This window comes from Eubalaena glacialis, chromosome 12 (genome assembly GCF_028564815.1).
Source record: "Eubalaena glacialis isolate mEubGla1 chromosome 12, mEubGla1.1.hap2.+ XY, whole genome shotgun sequence".
NCBI lineage: Eukaryota > Metazoa > Chordata > Mammalia > Artiodactyla > Balaenidae > Eubalaena > Eubalaena glacialis.
Genome location: NC_083727.1, coordinates 41323332 through 41342841, shown reverse-complemented (window position 1 = coordinate 41342841; position 19510 = coordinate 41323332). Strand labels below are relative to the sequence as shown.

Below are 19510 nucleotides of genomic sequence, written 5' to 3'. Positions count from 1 at the left end.
AGGAGTTAGAAAATATATAATTTTAGCTCTGTTCATAGATCCTTTGTAGAGTATGAACCTACTTTATTTCTTCTCTTAGCATAATTCTAAATTGTTAGGTAAAATAATTGATTGCAGGTGAAAATAAATAAATTAGCAAAGCAGTCTTTCATTTTGAACTGCTCTATAATGCAAGATTGAATAATTTTCAGTTGAATATATATATTTTAAGGAAAAAATAATAACACTTTTAGGTTGTTAATAGTTGTCAGTTGTAGTCAGTCTAAAAGCTGGCACCTTCTACTAGACCAAAAAAAAGAAAAAAAAAAAAAAAAAAAGAGATGAGCGTCCATTCTGGATAACACATTTTGGGACTGGCAGATAAAGCAAGAGGTCACAGGAGACCTAACAGATACGTGAGAAAAGGGACATAAGGGCACCATGGATAACCCCACAACTTTCTGCCTATTTTTACTTACTCTTTACAGAAAATGCTCAAGATTTATATTTTTGATTTTATAGTTTTAAAGAAGTAATCAGAGAGAAAATTTCAAAGGACAATTTATTTCTTATGCTGTGGTTATTGAAATGAGCTTGGCCTCCATAATCCATGTAAAAATGTATTTCAAGACCAACTCTGTTAGTTGTTTGTGAACTTGGATAAATGAGTCTCAGATTTTTCAAACAAAAACTAGTGTGATAGTATTTACCTCCTGTAGTCGTTATGCTGGTTTAAAAATTGACTGAAAACACTAGAACACTCTAAAATGGAGCAAGTAATTTTTTAGAAAGCAACAGGTTAATTCATAACATTTGTGTTTTGTTTAATTGTAGGTAACAAAATAGTCATTCAAATGCAATGAGTGCTATAATGATTTGGATTCCAGCTCACAACTGGCTCATCCTAAAAGAGGCCAGCAATGTTCAAAAGGAGTGGGAGTGATTTCAGGAACAATGAAGCACAGATAAAGAAGCAGATAATCCTTAACCTGACCTGCCAGTGAGTTCCCAAGTGAACTGGGTACTGTCCCCTTCTTGACTGAGCATAATAGCTTAGAGACAATGGGAATGTAAAGCATCAGGAAGTCCTTAAACTTTTTTTCTATTACAACACACATACCAAATATTTACATGCATGAATGAAGTAGCCATACGAATTCACCAGATTACAAGGTGTTAAATAAGTAAAAAGGGCTACAGGTTATATCAGTCTCTTGTTTTCTATGTCTTCCCTCTTCCATCAAAGAAAGTTCATAGAAGTGTGCATGAGAACAAGCAGGGTTTATTATATGGACCACTTTAGAAGTACTCTAATTTTAAAAAGTTAAAACCATTTAATAGTTCAATAACTCTAATTATTATAATATTATTTGATCAAACCCACAATGGAGTGTAATGACACAGTTAAGTGCCACTACTTAGAGTATAGAAGGCATATTAAGTGTCATATAATTTTAAAATCTTACTCTTTGTATTATTTCATTTTATCATTATTGTTTATTGTAGTATATAAGTAGCTGCATTTTTATAGCTTATGGAATTATCACTCTGATTTTATTACATCTCATTTGCCTGAAGCCATTCAGACTGCTGAGATGTATACTATCAGTGAAAAGAATGGCATCTAGTGACAACTCCTTTGAATTACATACTCAATTAGACCCTGAGGTACATGTATCCTCATCCAGTCTGTATTGTATTTTTCAAGTTTGCATTTAGCTCTTTTAATCCACCTCTTCCAGACCAATATTGAATTTCAGGACAAATTAAATTAGAATGTGAACTTCCCACCCCATATTGTTGCAATGTATCTATGAACAATGTGGGTCCTACCACCCCTGACTATATGAGCTCTTGGTGGACTTAGATAATATTGTTTCCCATAGTGATTACCTCTTAACTGAAAAATCTGCCAGTAAAGGTCAAGGAGAACAGCTTCACTGGTTCTCTTTTATCCCTATCATCAACACCATTATGGTGTATGAATCAGTTTCAATTTTGTCCTCTTTTAAAAGTCACCAACACAGCAAAGAAATTGATGTTTTGACAACCATAGCACACCAGAGCTACCAAACAGGAAAAGACACAACTAACATCATTTTTATAGAATGAGGAAATCTTAAAAAGAATTTTAAATCATTGCCCAAGAGGATTCTGTCAATCATTTGTTTAACCAATGCCATATGCAAACATAAAGCCCTACTTTTCAAGCTAATCAGTACGCACACATTCAATATTCACTCAACAAATACTCATGCCTGCTGTGGGTCAGACACTGTGCTGTACATTATTCCCCTCAGCTGTCTTTGAGCTGAAGACAATTTCTCAAGTCAAAAGATATCTAGGCAGCTAGAGAAAAAATTCTTATTTGAATACAGGAAATGAAGAAATGCACCTGAAAACTTCAATCTGTTACCTTCAGTCCAATATCTTTTCATGTGATTTTGCATACATACTCTTCTTTAGGCAAACACTTAAAAATCACATCCAAAACTGAATGACCAGGCAAGTTGACATTTCCCAGCCTCAGTGTGACAGATGTGAATACACCATGCTACTTCTTTAGCATTTTAACATTTTGCTGTTTTCTTCTTCGGCATATATATGTTCCAGAAAAAAGTTTTTAATGATTTGTCTGCCTTTTGATTTGCTTGCTTTCTAGAAGGGAAGTGATAGTCATGTACACTTCAGATGTTTTGCTTCAGGGAAGTGATGGTTGGCTAATAGCTGTTCTCAGAGGTTGCTTCCACTCAAACCCTGTGTACTGCAGGCAGGGAGCTGGACCAAGCATAATTCCTACTACAGCAATTTTCAGTAAATTGTTCTGCTAAATAGAAATATATTACTTGAAGGCTGGAAAAGTGATGATAAACCTGACCCTTCAGCTCCACTTTTAAAGATCATTTTGGTTAAATGTAAGCAAATTGTGGTACAAAGTACCTTTTACTTGCTGTTTCTCACTTATATCTCCCCTCATACCTCATTATGCTAATGTAGTGACTTATTTGACAGAGTAGTTTCATCCATAATCTTGGAAATATATAATGGATTTAATTTTCAAGGTTATATTTTCAGAAAACTATTAATGTCCCTTTCAAAGTCATTGAGACTGAATTATGTTTCAGCAAAATATTAAGTACATTAAAGGTCCCTTTTAGATTTGAGTAAAGCCAATTGGCAATCCAGTTGCAATTATTTAACAGCTTTGAGCCTTGAATTGTTAAACTTATTATGAATTATCCATGCTAACCATTATCCTAAAAAATTAAACCTCTCTGCCACATTCAAACTTCCTCAGAGACTGTCACCAAAATAACTGTAGATTTTTTTAAACTGTCAGAGCTTTTCATTTTTAAATGTTCATTAGATAATGATCCTTAAGTATTCAGGAAATCTTCTTACCCAAATTGAATAAGACTGCCTCTTGTTAAAAAGTGACTTTTCTTTTCCAGTAGAACACAAGAATTTGTGTATACCATCTCCTCCATCTATATGCGTGTAACCAGAACTACTTAAATTGTGTACATGATATTGAAAAATCACCAGCACCAGATTATCATAATGATGATTGATCTTACAATTAAGTTCAAAAATCTCTTTGGTCTGGGGTTGGTTCTAATTAACAATCTGGCCAAAAGCTCAGTATAAAACACATGTCATCTAGGGAAAGGTCTACTCAATGGTCCTAAGAAGGCAATCTCAGTGATTCTTAGCCGGCAAGGAACCTATTCGAATCAATAGGTCCAATAGGTTTTCTTTGCACAGAAATTTAGATTTCTTTTATCATAGTTATCCTATGAAATGAAATATGTGGGATATGTCAAGATATGTAATTGGAATGGGTGGCAGTAAATAATATCAGACACATATGTATGTTTGTCATAACTCTTCAAGCTCTTGTGCTTGATACCTTACAAATTGTAGACATCTTCCATTTAGAATCTTATTATCTAAAAGGTAGCACTAAACAAAAACACATGAGAAAGTGTATTTTAATGCCAAGAAGATGGCATTAACCGGTAGAGGAGGGTTAAAAGTCTTTACCAGAGGTGAGTGATGGTTAAGTAAATGTTGGTGAGGTTCTGTACTACTTATCATGTGTCCTTCTAACTCAAGGACATTATTCTATCACTTCAAAAATGGAGTAGGTATGGGAACTAAGTCAACAAGGCCCAAGCTCGCTGAACTTATGGCTTCACTATCCCTAGTATGTTGAGCTCACACACATTTCCAAGATGACTCATTACTGTACATGCATTTCGGCAGGTGGGAAAGGGGGATGAGCTGAAGTGAGGGGCAGTACTTCCCAATTATGGGAAAGGACCAGAATTTGTACTCATCACTTCTACTCATATATTATTGGCCACACCTTAGACACATGACCACTCTTAGTCATAATAAAATCTAAGAAATCTGGTCATTATTTTGGGTATCTGTGTACCTGGCTGAAACATTATGTTCCTGCAACTAAGAGAGAGAATTAAAAACCAAACAGATAAAACAAAACAAAACAGATATACCGTATAATTAGAGCATCTGGAACAGGCAGTTAAAGAAGAAAGACAGGGATAGAAATAAGATTGCCAGGCCAGCCCATGAGAGGGAAGAAGGGGATCATTCAGGTTATTTACACATCTTTGGAGCAAAGTAATGGGATTACTAGTCATAGTTGTTTGATTGGAAAACAACTAAAACCAACTCTTGTTATCTAAGTGGAAAGGGATTTATTGGAAAGCATTTGGTAGTTCACCGACAAAAGGCTAAGAGAATGGCCAGGAGTCCAGAGAGCTTGGGTCTCTTAGTATACATCAGCTCATTGCCCAGGACCAGTGTAGTTATAAAGCCACCACCACCGGCACCTTCACCACCAGACACAGGCTGTTAGACTGCTGGACTCACCTCTGTTGCCACTGCTAAGTCAAAACCCTCTATATTCCTCTGAGTAGGAACATACAGTTGACTGAGCATCTAAACACACCAAGCATCTGATTGTACTTTACATGCCAGGGCACTGAGAATTATTAGCCTCCTTTCAGCTTCTTCAATGTGGTTGAATATAATTCATTACATTCAACACACACACACACACACACACACACACACACACACACACACAGTCACATATTCTTTTTTTCTTCCCCCTTTGGCTATCAGTATCAGGAATGCTAGTTCCTGTGTAATAGTTTACTTTCCTCGTGCAATGCTGAACTGCCCCGACCCAATTTAGGGATCTCCCACTACCAATTCTTATTGTGTGACCTGTGGAAAGCATAAGAAATTGGGAATTTCTTCCTGGATTCCATGCCTACAGCAAGTAGAATTTCTAATCTGCCCTCTCTATGGGAATTTGCAGTGTCTGCTGATAGACCAGAATCACATCTTCTTATAGATGTTGGAAGCCAGTCCTAACTTCCCTTAAGTTCAAAGCCTCATGTTATAAATAATGACTCCACTTTAAGTCAGATCACCTCTGAGCATAGTATAGTAGTTTACCTGCTCAGAATAAGGTAACACAGAACACAGAAACAGTGGTGCTACCAAAGCTGTTTTGCACACCTGCTTCAACACACACACACACACACACACACTCACTTATTCTAAAGACCTTCTAAATTAGAATTTTCTTTTTATTAGTTTCAAAAATTAATGATGATTTAATGAGAGAGAAAATACAATACCTGCTGTTCTTTGTTGGAAAAATATTCTTCATAATTCAGTAGTAAATACCACTGGATAATACCATTTAAAATATAGACTGAATACAAAAAATGCATGATTATGTTTCCCTTAATATTTATTATATAAAAGCAAGTGCAATTTAATAGAAAAATACACAAATTTCTTGTCAATAACTCCCCAAATCACTTTCCTTAATACCAATGTATCAGATGAGGATTTTAGATTTATTAGCAAATTTAGCAAATAATTTCTATTTTTTCCAAATACAATGAGCAAGCAAGCAAAAATATAAACACAAAAAATAAGTAATAAAAATCATCTAAATATTAATTTAAAACTTTTTGAGGCACATAATGAAACAGACACAGAAATAATGGCTTAGGCAAATGCTTACTTCTAGAATTAGTCTGTCATATCCCCTACAGGGAATGATGACTTAAGCCAGAATGAAGGAAAAATCAGTGAAGTAGAAAAATGGAGTTAAGCCATCCAACCAGCTGACAGCATTATGATTAAATTTGACATACAGTAATCTAGAAATTAAAACTGCAAACTAGTTAGAACCAAAACAAATCTTATAACTTTAGAAAGATCAACCATGAAGATAAGTAAAGTCAAGTGTTGATAAACTGAACATACACACTGAAAAGAATAAAAGATGTTTCAACTTAAAAGGAAAAATGGTTTCTTTCAGTAAGAGTTAAGATGCTGGACAAAACTATAGCATAACCTGCATGTGTGTTATTGTGCTTGTGTGTATTTGCTGTAGATTTTGGCTCAACTAGGAAAGTGAAGAAGAAAATTGAAATAAATATAATGAGCTCCATGAAATAAATTTTTTCATCTGAAATAAAAAAAAACAACACAGGACATGAAAGAATAAGAGCTTATTTTGAGTTTAGAATGAAAAAAAAAGGTTAAAACTGTAAATAGTTACGAAACAACAACTGAAATATATAAAACCTATTTCCCAGTGAAGTTAAATTCATTCCCTTCAAGAAAGGATCAATGAAGAAAGAAATTAAACCATTCTAAGTTGGAGTGGGAAATTAAGTTACTGAGGGCAGCAAATGAGAGTAGGTGACAGATTACTACTTTCATTACCTTTGGGAAAAGGGATATTAAAGCCATATCACTGATGGAGTTTTGTACTTGTGGTGCCTAAGATAACTCGAAGGAATGTCTAATGAGGTAGAAGTATGTTTGCCAAAGTATTCTATTTCATACATGAACAAATTATCACACCTGAGACATTTTTCTAAAACATCATGCTTTTAACAATTAAGTGGGAAAATATATGGAAAAGAATGAGAAGGAATTGTTTGTGAACAAGAAGTTAAATTTGTAAATATTTTAATTTCAATAAGCAGCTGGTATAGAATTTAAAACACTAAAAATCCAATAACCATTTTATCTCAAGATTTTGTTGTAACAATTGAAATAAAGTATATGAAGCAGTAAAGCACTGATCTTGGCGCATAAAAAGTGCACGTAAGTGTAATAATAATAACAATCATAACAACAACAAACAAAAGTAGCAATAACATTCATAACAGTGACAGAAAGTTGAAAGATGATAGCCAATATGATATAATGATTGAGACACCTAGGATATGGGTTTAATCTCTTACCCCACTCGCTATTACATATTCCAAAGTTTGGGGACAATTCACCTAACTTCATCAAATCTTAGACGTTTTATTTCTCAAATGAGTGTGGTACAGTAGCTGTTCTTGCTCTACTCTGCCTCCCAGCTTTGAGGCAAGTCCCAGTTTCAGAAAGAGCCATCTACTCTTTATCAGTGAAAGTTGACTGTGTTTATTGCATTGGATTCTTTGAGTTGCAAGTAACCAAGACTCACATAGTCAACCTCAAATAGTGGAAAAAATTTTAAGGATGCGTAAAAAGACACAGGTATCCAAGGACTGAGACATAGTTTGGAAGTTAGAAGATAACTAGTACAATTTACTACAAATATGAGACCAGAATGAGACTAAATTGAAGCTTCACACTCTCACAAGAATTTACTCTCTGAGTTTATAAACCCAAGAAACTGCATAACAAGATGGAATCACATCTTGAATAGTAACAACTAGTGCTAATGAATTTCATGTAGTTCCTAAGGACACCATGTTGTCTCATGCCTCTACATGTTTCTATATTCTCTTTCTTCTGCCTGGAACACCCTCTCCCACCAGTTTACCAGCCAAATCACTCTGTCCTCCCTCAAGTCTCAGTTAAAGCTCCACCTACAATTTTAAGACATCTCTCCTCTTCTGACAAATACAAGTGTTCTATTGACCAGGCTGACATCATGCAAATTCACTTAGTTAATTAAACTGATTATTTGTCCCCTAGCTATATCCCATGTTGTTGAAATCAGGAAGCTAGATGTTTAATCTATCTACACCTCTGCAACCACCACAATGGCTAGCTCCTATTAGATGTTTAAAAAAGAAGTGTTAGTTGTTTAGGATGTTCTGTGGAAATATTTTTATCTCCAGATCCAGAGAGGAGACTGTGGCGTTCATGAAAAGAGATCATTTACCTATATACAGTTCCATCTAACAACAAACAAGTTAGATTAATATTAGAACAAAAAGATTTATTTAAGTTGTATATTTATCATTTTATATCATTTTGTTCGAGCAGGCAGTTAGCCAGCCTTGAGCAGAGAAGGGAGGCAAGGGTCATGTGACAGGAAACCATACATCTTACAAGGATCCTAAAGGCAAAGAAAGAAAGGTGGAAACTCCCAGCGTCTGAATATAACATTTTTGCTCATTATGCTCTCATTACAGTAGAATTAGCATTGCAACCAGAGCAGTACACATCATGTACTGAGACCATGGCAGATCCTAGCAAGACCAAATAAGGACAAAAACCACCCCCTCCCCTCGGGAAGGTGGAACTGAGACAAAAACCAGGAAATTACCCCCCAAACTCTTCCCTCCTCAATGAATATTCTGCCCAATTATTTTCACATCCAATATAACCAGCCTGTCAAAAGGAAATGGGGCAGCTGCTCAACTGACCCTGCCTGCTCTCCCTCCTGAGAGTGTACTGTTTCTCAGTAAATCCCCACTTTGCTTATTTCGTCTCCTTGTCTCCTCTCTGAATTTTTTCTGTGATGAAACAAAACCTACTCTCCGGAAACAATTTTGAAAGTAGCCTAGTTATTGATCCTTTAGAATTTTTAAAAGTCATGCAAATAAGAGAACTTCATGTATTTTGATGCAGGGCTTCACTAAATTGGTGAGAAAAGGAAGCTGAATATACATTTTCAAGGTCAATCAGGCAATAGGAATTGGGTGCCTACATTGTATATGGTACTAGTAGATAAAAAATTACATAATATATACATAACTTCCAACGTCTACAGATATTTAAGGCATAAACATTTGAAATATACGATGTTAATAATAATATTAATATGGTTTAAAATGCAATGAGAAGAATTGGTAAGCAAAGAAGACTGCAGAACTTTAAAAATAAGAGTGTAAGTCTCTTCCTGGAGGAATAAAAGGAGGCATAATTTGGGGCTTTTATTATTTCAGTAGGGACCTGTACCTTAAGCAAAACAGAAAATATTTTTTTCCAATAAATCAAGATTACTTAGCTCAATGGAAAGTGTAGATCACCTTCTTAAAAGAGAACATATTCCCTTTTCTAAATGGATTTACATTATAAATGCAAATATCCCAAAAGTAATGGTTTGGGATCTGCACATGCTTAATTTAACAGAACATCAATGAGCTAAAGAATCAATTTGCCTGAAGTACATACTGATGGTACTAACAATAATGAAGTCAAACAAGATGTCATAGCTGCCCTTGACCCAAGAGCCAGTCACTGAAATCAGGATGCCATACTCCCTTCCCTGGTACTACTCATCTCTGGCTCCCCCAGGTAATTTCTAAAAGTAACTCCTTCAGGCTGAATGAATCACAATTCAATGAATCAATTGAAAAATATTTTTCAATCACAATTGAAACATATCAGGGAAGGTCAAATGGATCCAGCAAACGAGCCCCTCTTTCTGAGCAAGGTTGTGTTTAGTTGATAGTTGTGTTGTTTTTCCATTGGGTTAGAAAGAGTAAATATTTTTCAGGAAAAGAACTGATGAAGAAAGGAGGAGTGCACAAGAAGAAAAACAGGAAACTGAGGGCTGACATATCTCATCAAGAGCAACGGCACCTGGGAGAGCAACCTCCCAGATGTAAGATTAATCTTCAGTTGCCTTCTCTGTAAACTGGAATTGCAGTCTGAATGAATCTGAGGCACACAGAGGTAAAATTACTTACCCAAGGTTGAGTGTGGTTTCAAACTTAAGCATTTTAGACCCTACTTTCCTAATTACTTTGTACCCAGCCTTTCCTCTTCAAATTACAAATTTCCTTTGTACATTGTAATTTCTCTCTGAAATTGCCCTACTTTTTATCATAGGAGAACTTCATTTGTTGGTGGAGTTGCCTGAAGAAATAGTGTAGTAGAGAAAGGAGACCTTAACCAGATTTTCTTCTCGTAAGTTTCAGTGCCGGGGTGGCAACAATTAATTTATAGAGTGTCCAGTACTCAGTGGCCAGTAGGGAGCAGTAGATTAGGAGGGCAGCCCATGGAGATAGAGAGGTAATGAGGAAATGATGTCAGCGCTAAGGAAACACAGCGAGGTACCCTTGCTGTGTTTGAGATGGATCAAATGTTTAATCCCACAAAGCGAGAACTGTTCTTTAAAAGAGAAAGTCCAGGAGACTTCCCTGGTGGCTTAGTGGTTAAGACTCCGTGCTCCTAATTCAGGGGGCCCAGGTTCAATCCCTGGAACTAGATGGAACTATATCCCACATGCATGCTGCAACTAAGAGTTTGCATGCCACAACTAAGGAGCCCGCATGCTGCAGCTAAGACCCGGCGCAACCAAATAAATAAATGAATAAATAAATAAATAAATAAAAGAGAAAATCCAAATCTCTAAATTAAAAAAAAAAAAAGGTGCACCAGCATTTTTTAAGTGCAAAACCAACAATTTTCAGATCAAACCTCTAATTCCAGGAGAGAACTTGTTATTTTTTAAGAAGGAAATGGTTTAAAGAGACAGCCATATTGAGGTGATTGGTGAGTTGGGCCTGAACTATGTGCACTGATATATCTATCTGTACCAGATCTGATTGGTGTCCTACAAGGTGGTGTGCAATCGTTCAGCTACTCAGAAAATTCGAAAAGATCTAGCTAGAACTGAAACACGAGATTCTGGCTTATGTGGAAATAATGAAAATTCATGCACAGCCACACAGATTTAAAACCTGAGTAAAAAAGATGCCCATCATAAGTAGATAGATAAAGTGTGGGATAGTCACATGATGGACAACAGTTGCATCATGAGTAGTTGCAATGAGAATAAGCAAACTACAACTACATACAGGAAAGTGGATGACTCTAACAAACACAATACTGAGGAGAAGAACCCAGACGCCAAGAAGTATATACAGTATGGTTGCATTTACATAACTAAAAACCGGACCAAACTAACCTATGATGTTTAGTCAGGACAGTTCTTATCCCTTGGGAGTGCGGTCTATTGTGTCTGAAAGGGGACAGTAGGAGGGTTTGGGAAGTAATGTTCTATCTTTGATCTAGGTTGTGGTTACATGTATGCTCAATTTGTAAAAATTGACAGTTGTATGTGTGTGTGTTATGCTTCAATAAACAAGTTTCTTCATAAAATCTTAACCCAGATACCTGTCACTTCAAGCAGCTCCACGAATAAGTGGTTTCCTCCTTGCAAACTTTAAACTGATAACGGAGGGGGAAAAATAGAGAGGGGAAGAGAGACAGATACTGTGACAATTAAAAATTAATTAGCTCTGTGTTTTAACACAATTGGATGCAATTATCTGTGCCTTCAGACACGAAACATTATTCTTTTGTCAGATAGGTGTCATTTTAAAATGCTAAACTTATCTGGGATAAAAAGATACACCTATTTCAAAATTCCTATTGTTTACTTATTTATTAATATAGACTCTTAGAAAGGGATTTCAGACTCCTCTGAAAAACTTCATTCTGTATTCTTTCTAACATCAGAAGGAAGTTGGCAATATTATTCACACATTAACTAGACAGAAACTGGGAAGAAAATACATAAAATTAATCTCTAGTGAACAAAATTTGAAATAACACATTTTATGTTTCTTTTATCTTAAATCTGAAAAAGTTTCTTTTCATGAGAACGTCTACACATTCTGTAACATGCTTTGCCCAGAGAATGTCTGAGCATAACATTTACTTGGAGATTGCTAATCAGGTATGCATGCTGTTGTGGTTTATATAACAAATTTGATTGATCCATTTAAGTAAATGTAAGGGCATCAATGCTCTTGAGCAAGCTTTCCTCCTCTTTAAACACTCTGTGGTTGATAACTTTTTAATGAGTCACTTTGTATTGGTTAAAACAGTTCCCTCCTAAAATTACCTCAAGAAAAGGGTAGCAAGCATTTTAAGAAAACCTGTAGACTGGAATTGTGATAGGAAAATCAAATGAAATGAGGCAGCTCTGAGCACCAGTTATTCTATATTTGTCCTTGGCTCCATGGGATTTATCATAGTATTCCTGCTTCTGTGCACAAACTCTCCATTCTCTTCTAGATACTGGTAATTTTCTTTCTGTTCTTTATCTCCTAGTTTTTTCTTACTTATAGTCTCTCTTCCCTACAAACTGATTTTTTTAAAAATTAAGATTCTTGATTGCATATAAAAAGAGCCAACCAAAGCCAGCTTAGTTTTAAGGGGAGGAGGGATATAAAGGTATACACAGGTAAGACCCCAAGGGCAGGGTCTTCCTTTTCAGGAAGAGAACCAGAATGGCAGTGCATCACTAGTCCATCTATGATTTGAAACCCTTATGCCAGAGTTTTTTTTGAGATTTATCTAAGTTGTTAGATAATCTATTTTATAAATCTCAAAAAAAAGGGGATTAGTCTTGCTGTTTATCCCTAACATAATTGTCCATGGAATTTTATTTTCCCCTTCAACAAACATCTCCAAACAAATAATGGTCCTTGGAATGACCACAGCTAGCATCACTATAAACAACTTAGCAAAGTTTGTTTGCAGAATATGAAATCAACATATACGCATCACTTGCATTTCTGCACATTAACAATGAACAATCCGAAAAAGAAATTAGGCGAACAACTCCATTTACAATAGCATCAAAAAGAATAAAATACTTAGGAATAAGCTTAACCAAAGACATGAAAGACTTGTACACTGAAAACTACAGCGTTATTGAAAGAAATTAAGGAAGACATAAATAAATGGAAAGACATCCCATGGTCATGAACTATTGTTAAAATGTCCATATTACACAAAGCTACCTACAGACTTAATGCAATGCCTATCAAAATCCCCTATTTTTGCAGAAATAGAAGAAACGACTCCAAAATTGATGTGTAACCACAAAGGACCCTCAATAACCAAAGCAAACTTGAAGACCTCACCTTTCTTTTGAAATGAAGTTTTCTTGTTATTGTGGGTTAAAAATCCAAAGTCCTAAATGTCCATAAATTATCCTCCTAAATTTACATTTTGGTTCATTCTCAGTGACAGGGCTTTCAGTGCCTGAGTGGCATTGAGGGCTCCTTCAATATCTCTAGCTTGGACTTCTGTCACTGACATGGTGTGGGTATCTCAGAGCCTTGGCTCTTTTACCAGTTGATCAAGTCCCACATGAACCGTGCTCAGAAGGGCCCCACGCTTGCTTGGTTTCATGCTCTGCTATTGCTGTCTTGAAATTCTTAATGGTTTTATCTTTGAACTTACGTTTTGTAAGTAAAGTTTATGGGACAATAAAGTATACGCATGAGCAGAGGAGAAAAAAAAAATAGATTATCAAATCCTCAGAGAACATTTATACCTTTATTTAACCCATTTTCCCACCCTTATTGGATGATATAGCACAGTTAGAGCTCTTATTTTGAAAATTACAGGAACCAATTCTTCAAGTCATGTTCTATGGGAAAAAATGAGGAAAAAAATGAAAATCAACTGCACATATAAACTAGGAACCAGGACATTAAAGTTCTTAAAAATTCAGGGACTGTCTTCTCTTGCTCTTCCTGTCTCTTCTCCCTGAATAACTACTTCAATCTTCTCTCTCAGCAAGCCTGACTCTGTACTCAATCAGTATACAAGACAAAAGGTTACTCCATTAACTATTTTTTTAACTTCCTTTTTAAAATGCTATTTCAGATTTAGACTAGAATCTTTTATTTCTGCTTATATATTTCAAGGAAAGGCACTTGGGAGTAGTGATGGAGGTAGGGATAAAATTGGGTATGTGCCCAATTATTTACGTACTATTGGGGGGTCAGCACCTGTAAATTAAAGAAAAAAGGGGACATAAAACCTGCCAAAAAGGAGTGCTGGTAGTTCCCTGTCCAGGAAATTGGAATAACGTGTGTTCTACGTTATGGAAAATTTCCTGTAGCACTAACATCAGTTAGCATTAAAAGAGCATGTATTATGAAACAAGTCTAAACATTCTATGTTTTTGAAATTATTGCATTCACATAGTAAGTTTATGATGTAGTACAAATATTATTCTTATTTCCCAGATTAGGAAACCGAGGCACAGAAAGCTTTAGGTAAGTGGCTTAAAAACACAAAACCTGCAATTTGTAGAGCCAGGATTTGAACAACATACCTGACCCTATAGTGTTGTGAATGTAATCAGATTTTTGTGTTTTTATATGTAAAGGTGAAAAGTAAAAGAAGTAAAATTTTCATTATTCAGCTTCGAACCTAACAATAAATCTATAAGAATTTTTAGCATGTTATGGGTCAGCATTTAATTTCATAAAAAGAATTTGTATATAGCAGTATCTCAAGGGATCTTAACTATAATTCTTTTTTCTTCTAACTTTAGACAAACTCCAGTCAAATCTGCCTTACCTAATCCTCTTCAGAGACTTTTTCAAAAACAGACTCACCCTAAGATTTGAGTACCTCAGTTATTTGAAAGATTCATGTTGAGGTACACTTATGTTTATTGTCATGTGTGTAAACCAAGACTTTATAGTTCATCACTTACATCTAATTGTGTGTTGATGACAGTGTCGCATATTAAACAGCAGGTTTCCTTTATTGTTGAATTAGGCTATGTGCTTGGTGAGCTTTGATTAGTCAAAAAGCCTAATAAAGTAAAATTTATCTGACTTTATTTGCCAAGTATATCAAACCACCTTTATAAAAGCAGATTAAGTATGTCTCAGCTATTACCCCCATTTGCACTTTCAAATTCCTTTTCTAAAGAAACCATGTACTATTAAGTTTAGTATAGCTTAAAAAAAGTAATTTCCTGAGGGGCTAAGGAATGAGACTCAATGAGTACAGAAAGGAGTTGCCTGTTTACAGTACTTTCAGTCTGATTCCTAGAGAGCTGGGCTAAACCCAAGTGTGCGTTGATGCATTTTATACCCTTTAATGGCCAAATATACTTGATAATAAATCTATTTTAGCAAAGTCCACAGAACTGTTCCATCCTATTTTAAATTGTGGAACAGGTTAAAGATACTTTTAATTGCATACTTCTTGGCATATTAAAAATCTTACAGCATTTCTCATAATTCAAAGGTTTATAATAAAGTAGTAACTTGAGAAACTACTGAAAAAATGCTCTCTCTCTTTTTTTTTTTTTTTTGCAATAATAGGAACAGAATAATGCCCTTGTCTTAATACAAGGTTAATGTAGTCACATCTCTGGCATTGTTTAAAAAAAATTCTTAATAGTGGAATAGTTACTTATTCCCAGATATTTAAATATACATTATTTTAACATTTATTTTTTTATTTTTATATATTCATTTTTTTTGGCCATGCCCTGTGGCCTGCAGGATCTTAGTTCCCTGACCAGGGATCAAACCTGGGCCCCCTGAGGTGGAAGCACAGAGTCCTAACAACCAGACCGCCAGGGAAGTCCCCATAAATATACATTATTTTAATATAAATTCTGGATGGATGCTGTAGCAGAAAAAAAGAATTATCTGTCAAAAATCCAGGTTCCCTGTTACTTAGGTGCAGACTTCTTTCTGGAGGTGAATCCCCAGAAGGAGACTACATTTCCCAGAGCCCACTGCAGTTAGGTATAGCCATATGACTGAGCCTGGGGCAATGGAATGTGAGCAGAATTTCTGCACATCACTTCTAGGCTTGACATATGAAAATCTCCTCTGAGTTTTGTTTTTCCAATATCTTTCCTCTTCCACTAGCCACAAGTTAAATCCCAAAGAAACTTTAGAAACACTGTTCAAAATGGCAATATCTATCACTCTGGGTCACTAAAAATCTGCATGAATAAAAGCCCTTCTGCATTGCAGTTCTGAGCAACACTGTACTGGAACGTAATGTGAACAAAAAATAAAACTGTATTGTGTTTGTTAGACCTCTGAAATTTGGGAGTCTGTTTTAGCAGCTAACATTATGCTAACAAATCCAAAAGCAATAGCTGGAAAATTGTTCAAGAATATGTTATTCTTTAATGTGCAATGTTATTAAAGCTCTTTTCCTCTTTAAATATTTTAACTACTACTTTTTCTAATAATTATATATTTATGAAATATAACTGAAAAGCACATTAATGCATGATTTCATATAGTATGTATCTATTCAGAGAACTACTATATATAAGGTCCATTGTTCAACACTGGAGGGTTTAAACAATATTTTCTACAGTCCCTGTCTGCTAGGAACTTACTCTGCTTGAGCAGAAAATAAAGCTATATAATTAATCAGTATATGATAAGTGACACTAAAGGTATATCTATTGGCAATAAAGCCTTTTTTTGAGGACAGGGAACAGCTCACATATAAATAAATAGTGGGGAAAGTTTGATGCAAGAGGTGAAATGTCAACTGACTCAAACGGGAAATTGAAAAGAGAAAAAAATGGGAAGACATTCTTTGCAAGGAATTACATCAGACGGTGATGCTTAATATCCATTGGGAAAAGTGGAGGAAGTACTTAGAGGTGACAGAAAGTGGATAGGGGAAGAACAAGAGGACTGAGTTCATTAATTACATTGGGAAAAATCTGGATTACTTATATTGGGAGGAGATTGAGTAACTACTCCATCAGGATGGATCAACAAAAAAGAGAGAAAGAAATTCTATCAAGACAAAGAACTAAATTTACAATAAGAGAAAGGAGAGTTACTGTAGCCTTTTGAATAGGATAGGATATTATCAAAATGCTTTTAGAAATGTGAATCTGTTGGCAGGGTATAAAGTGGAGGTCATCAAGAGTCAGGAAGAAGGCTGAGAAGTTATGAAAAATGTCTGTCTGGATATAAGGTAATCAGAGTTGGAATGAGAGTTGTTGCAGGGAAAATGTAGAATAAGAAGCAGATTTTTAAAATACAAGTTCTTTTGAAAAAGGAACAGAACTTCAAGATTGGGTTGGATACAAAATTGGTAATCAACCACATTTGTTTTTCAATTACTCTAAATTAAACAAAGAAATCTTCTAAACCATCAATATAATTACAAATCTATAGTCAGATTTTATTATCATCTACTATCTTGCTTGCAAATGTTTCTATGATTCCAGCATATAATTAATGATAAGTAATCTCATAGGTCAAAGTAATAAGCAAATTCATGTTGGAATGTTTCCATAATAATTTGGTTTTCAGAGTGTTTTATTTCATGATATTGTTATTATTTATTTATTTATGAAGTATAAATGCCATCAATTAAACACAATTACTTAAGCATTGACTGCCCCCCAAATTCCATTGTTAGAACAGATGTTCTTTTTTGATACAAATGTCTGTCCAATGAGAGAAACATATTGTTGGCTAAGGAAGTTAAATAAATGAAGGAAAATTTCTCATGCTCCCCTTAGTGTTAACAATAGATATACATTCTAGCCCTCTCCCGTAATATTTTAGAGAAAAAAATTCTAAAAACATTATGTATTAATATCAACAGAAATACATAACATTCTTGGATTTTTTTCTCTCTAGAATTTTAAGAGAGAGGGCTAGAATATATGTCTTGGTTTACATAAGGGGAACATAAGAACTGTTCCTTCATTTATTTAATTTGCTTGGCCAACAATGCATTTCATTCATTAGACAGACATTTATAACAAAATTAGAGCATATGTCCACACAGAATCCAAATGGAGCATTGAAAATTTCATGAAGATATATAAAAAGCCAAATGTGGAGGCATTAAAAAAAAAAAAACTGTTAAATAAAAATTAAAGGCCCAATGGCAAAAATCTGTGTAGAATTTCCATTAATTACACTGTTGATTACAATGCAATAGAATCATATTTGGAATATCTACTACACACTTGAAGTCCTGCATCAGAAAAAGGCAAGTAATACTTAAAAAGGAAAGAATTGATTTTAACTCATCCAGTGTCTTGATCCAGTTCTAGAAAACAGGCATTCCTTTCTTTCTGTCTCAGAAAGGGAATGGCTGTATTCTCTTGTTTCAGTAAGCAAGGATGAGAGCCCTGTTTGGTCATTCCTCTCCCTAAACATCCCTCCATTCAATTCATGACTACTCCAAGCATTACATCTTGTGATGCCAACTTGCTTAAGAAAATGTGTTCAAACCAGGATAGATACAGGAAAAGCATTAATTTGTGTTCGTAGAGAGCTATAAAACTGTATCTCTAGCGACTCTATAGTTTAGCCAGAAAATAATTGACCATAGTATATAAATGACTGCTAGGCACTGGAAATTGAAAACCATAAAATTTTAATAGATCTCTCTCCATTCAAGTTGACTAAACAAACTAGCCCCCCCCAATAAACCAAACAAAAACAAAAACAAACAAAAAAATTGTAAGCCTCCAAAAAAGTGTGCAGCATAAAGAAAATAAAACAATATACTGATACATTAAAAAGTGTATTTATGTAATTTACTTTTCAGCAAAGAACAGATGAAAATTTCAGTACACACTTATTTAAGTCCACCAAAAGCTTAGATAAAATTCTCTAAAACAGGACTAGGGAGTCATATTAAGTGTATAGGCTGAAATGCAAAAATGTAAAAAAAAAAAGAAAAAGAGAAAAAAAAGTAAGAAAACCCAAAATGGAAAAACAAAATAAAAATCAATATTCTGAATAGCAAGAGGCAGAGAGGCAGGCTTAACTTTCTATATAATTAAATATGAGATGTGGGGAGAAACTATTTGAAAATGTCAAAGAAAATGACAAAAAATGAAAACACTAAGTGGATATGATTATCTCAAAAAGTGAAGGAAATAAACAAGAGTAATAGGAACAAAAATAAAATTCAAATATATAATTAGAGAAACTTTCCTCAAATTGAAGGATGAGCTTGGGCTACAAATATACCTTTATTCTTGAAGATCCAAGATTTTGCTACAAAATATTGAAGCCTCATTTCAAATATAATAGAACATCTTCCTTTAGAAAACAAATCCAAAAAAAAAACTCCTAAAAGTATATGAATTTTTAAATTTAAATTCCTAAGAAAACAGATATTCATCTGTTCCAAGGTTAAGTTGAAATTATAAATTCAGAAAGATGAAACTAAATATATAAAAAGATCAGAAGTAAGCACTAAAATCAGTTAGACTGAAAATTCCATGACAGTAAGCATTGCATCCTTTTTGCTGAGTGGTTTTTTCCAGTATGGACACAATGCCTGGAACAGAGAAGATACTCATAAAAGTATAAAATATATATTCAAATAATTCTATTCAAATAATTGTAAATATGGTCACAAAATAGAATTCAAGCAAAATTACTTAAAATCAGATGTCTATTCTTATGTGTAAAAATAATCTAGGTTTATCAACATATATTAATTTATC

The 19510-nt window shown here is 34.6% G+C and overlaps 1 long non-coding RNA gene across 8 annotated transcripts in view; it reads left to right on the top strand.

Moving 5' to 3' along the window:
- LOC133102340 (uncharacterized) overlaps positions 1-19510 on the top strand; it is a 730306-nt gene that overhangs the window by 666707 nt on the left and 44089 nt on the right. Inside the window, exon 7 of one of the 8 annotated variants that reach the window (XR_009702908.1) lies at positions 9770-10031. The exons of the other annotated variants lie outside the window; for them this stretch is intronic. This is a non-coding gene — a long non-coding RNA (uncharacterized LOC133102340). Of the gene's footprint in view, positions 1-9769; positions 10032-19510 lie in introns of those variants that run through there. 8 annotated transcript variants of the gene reach the window in all.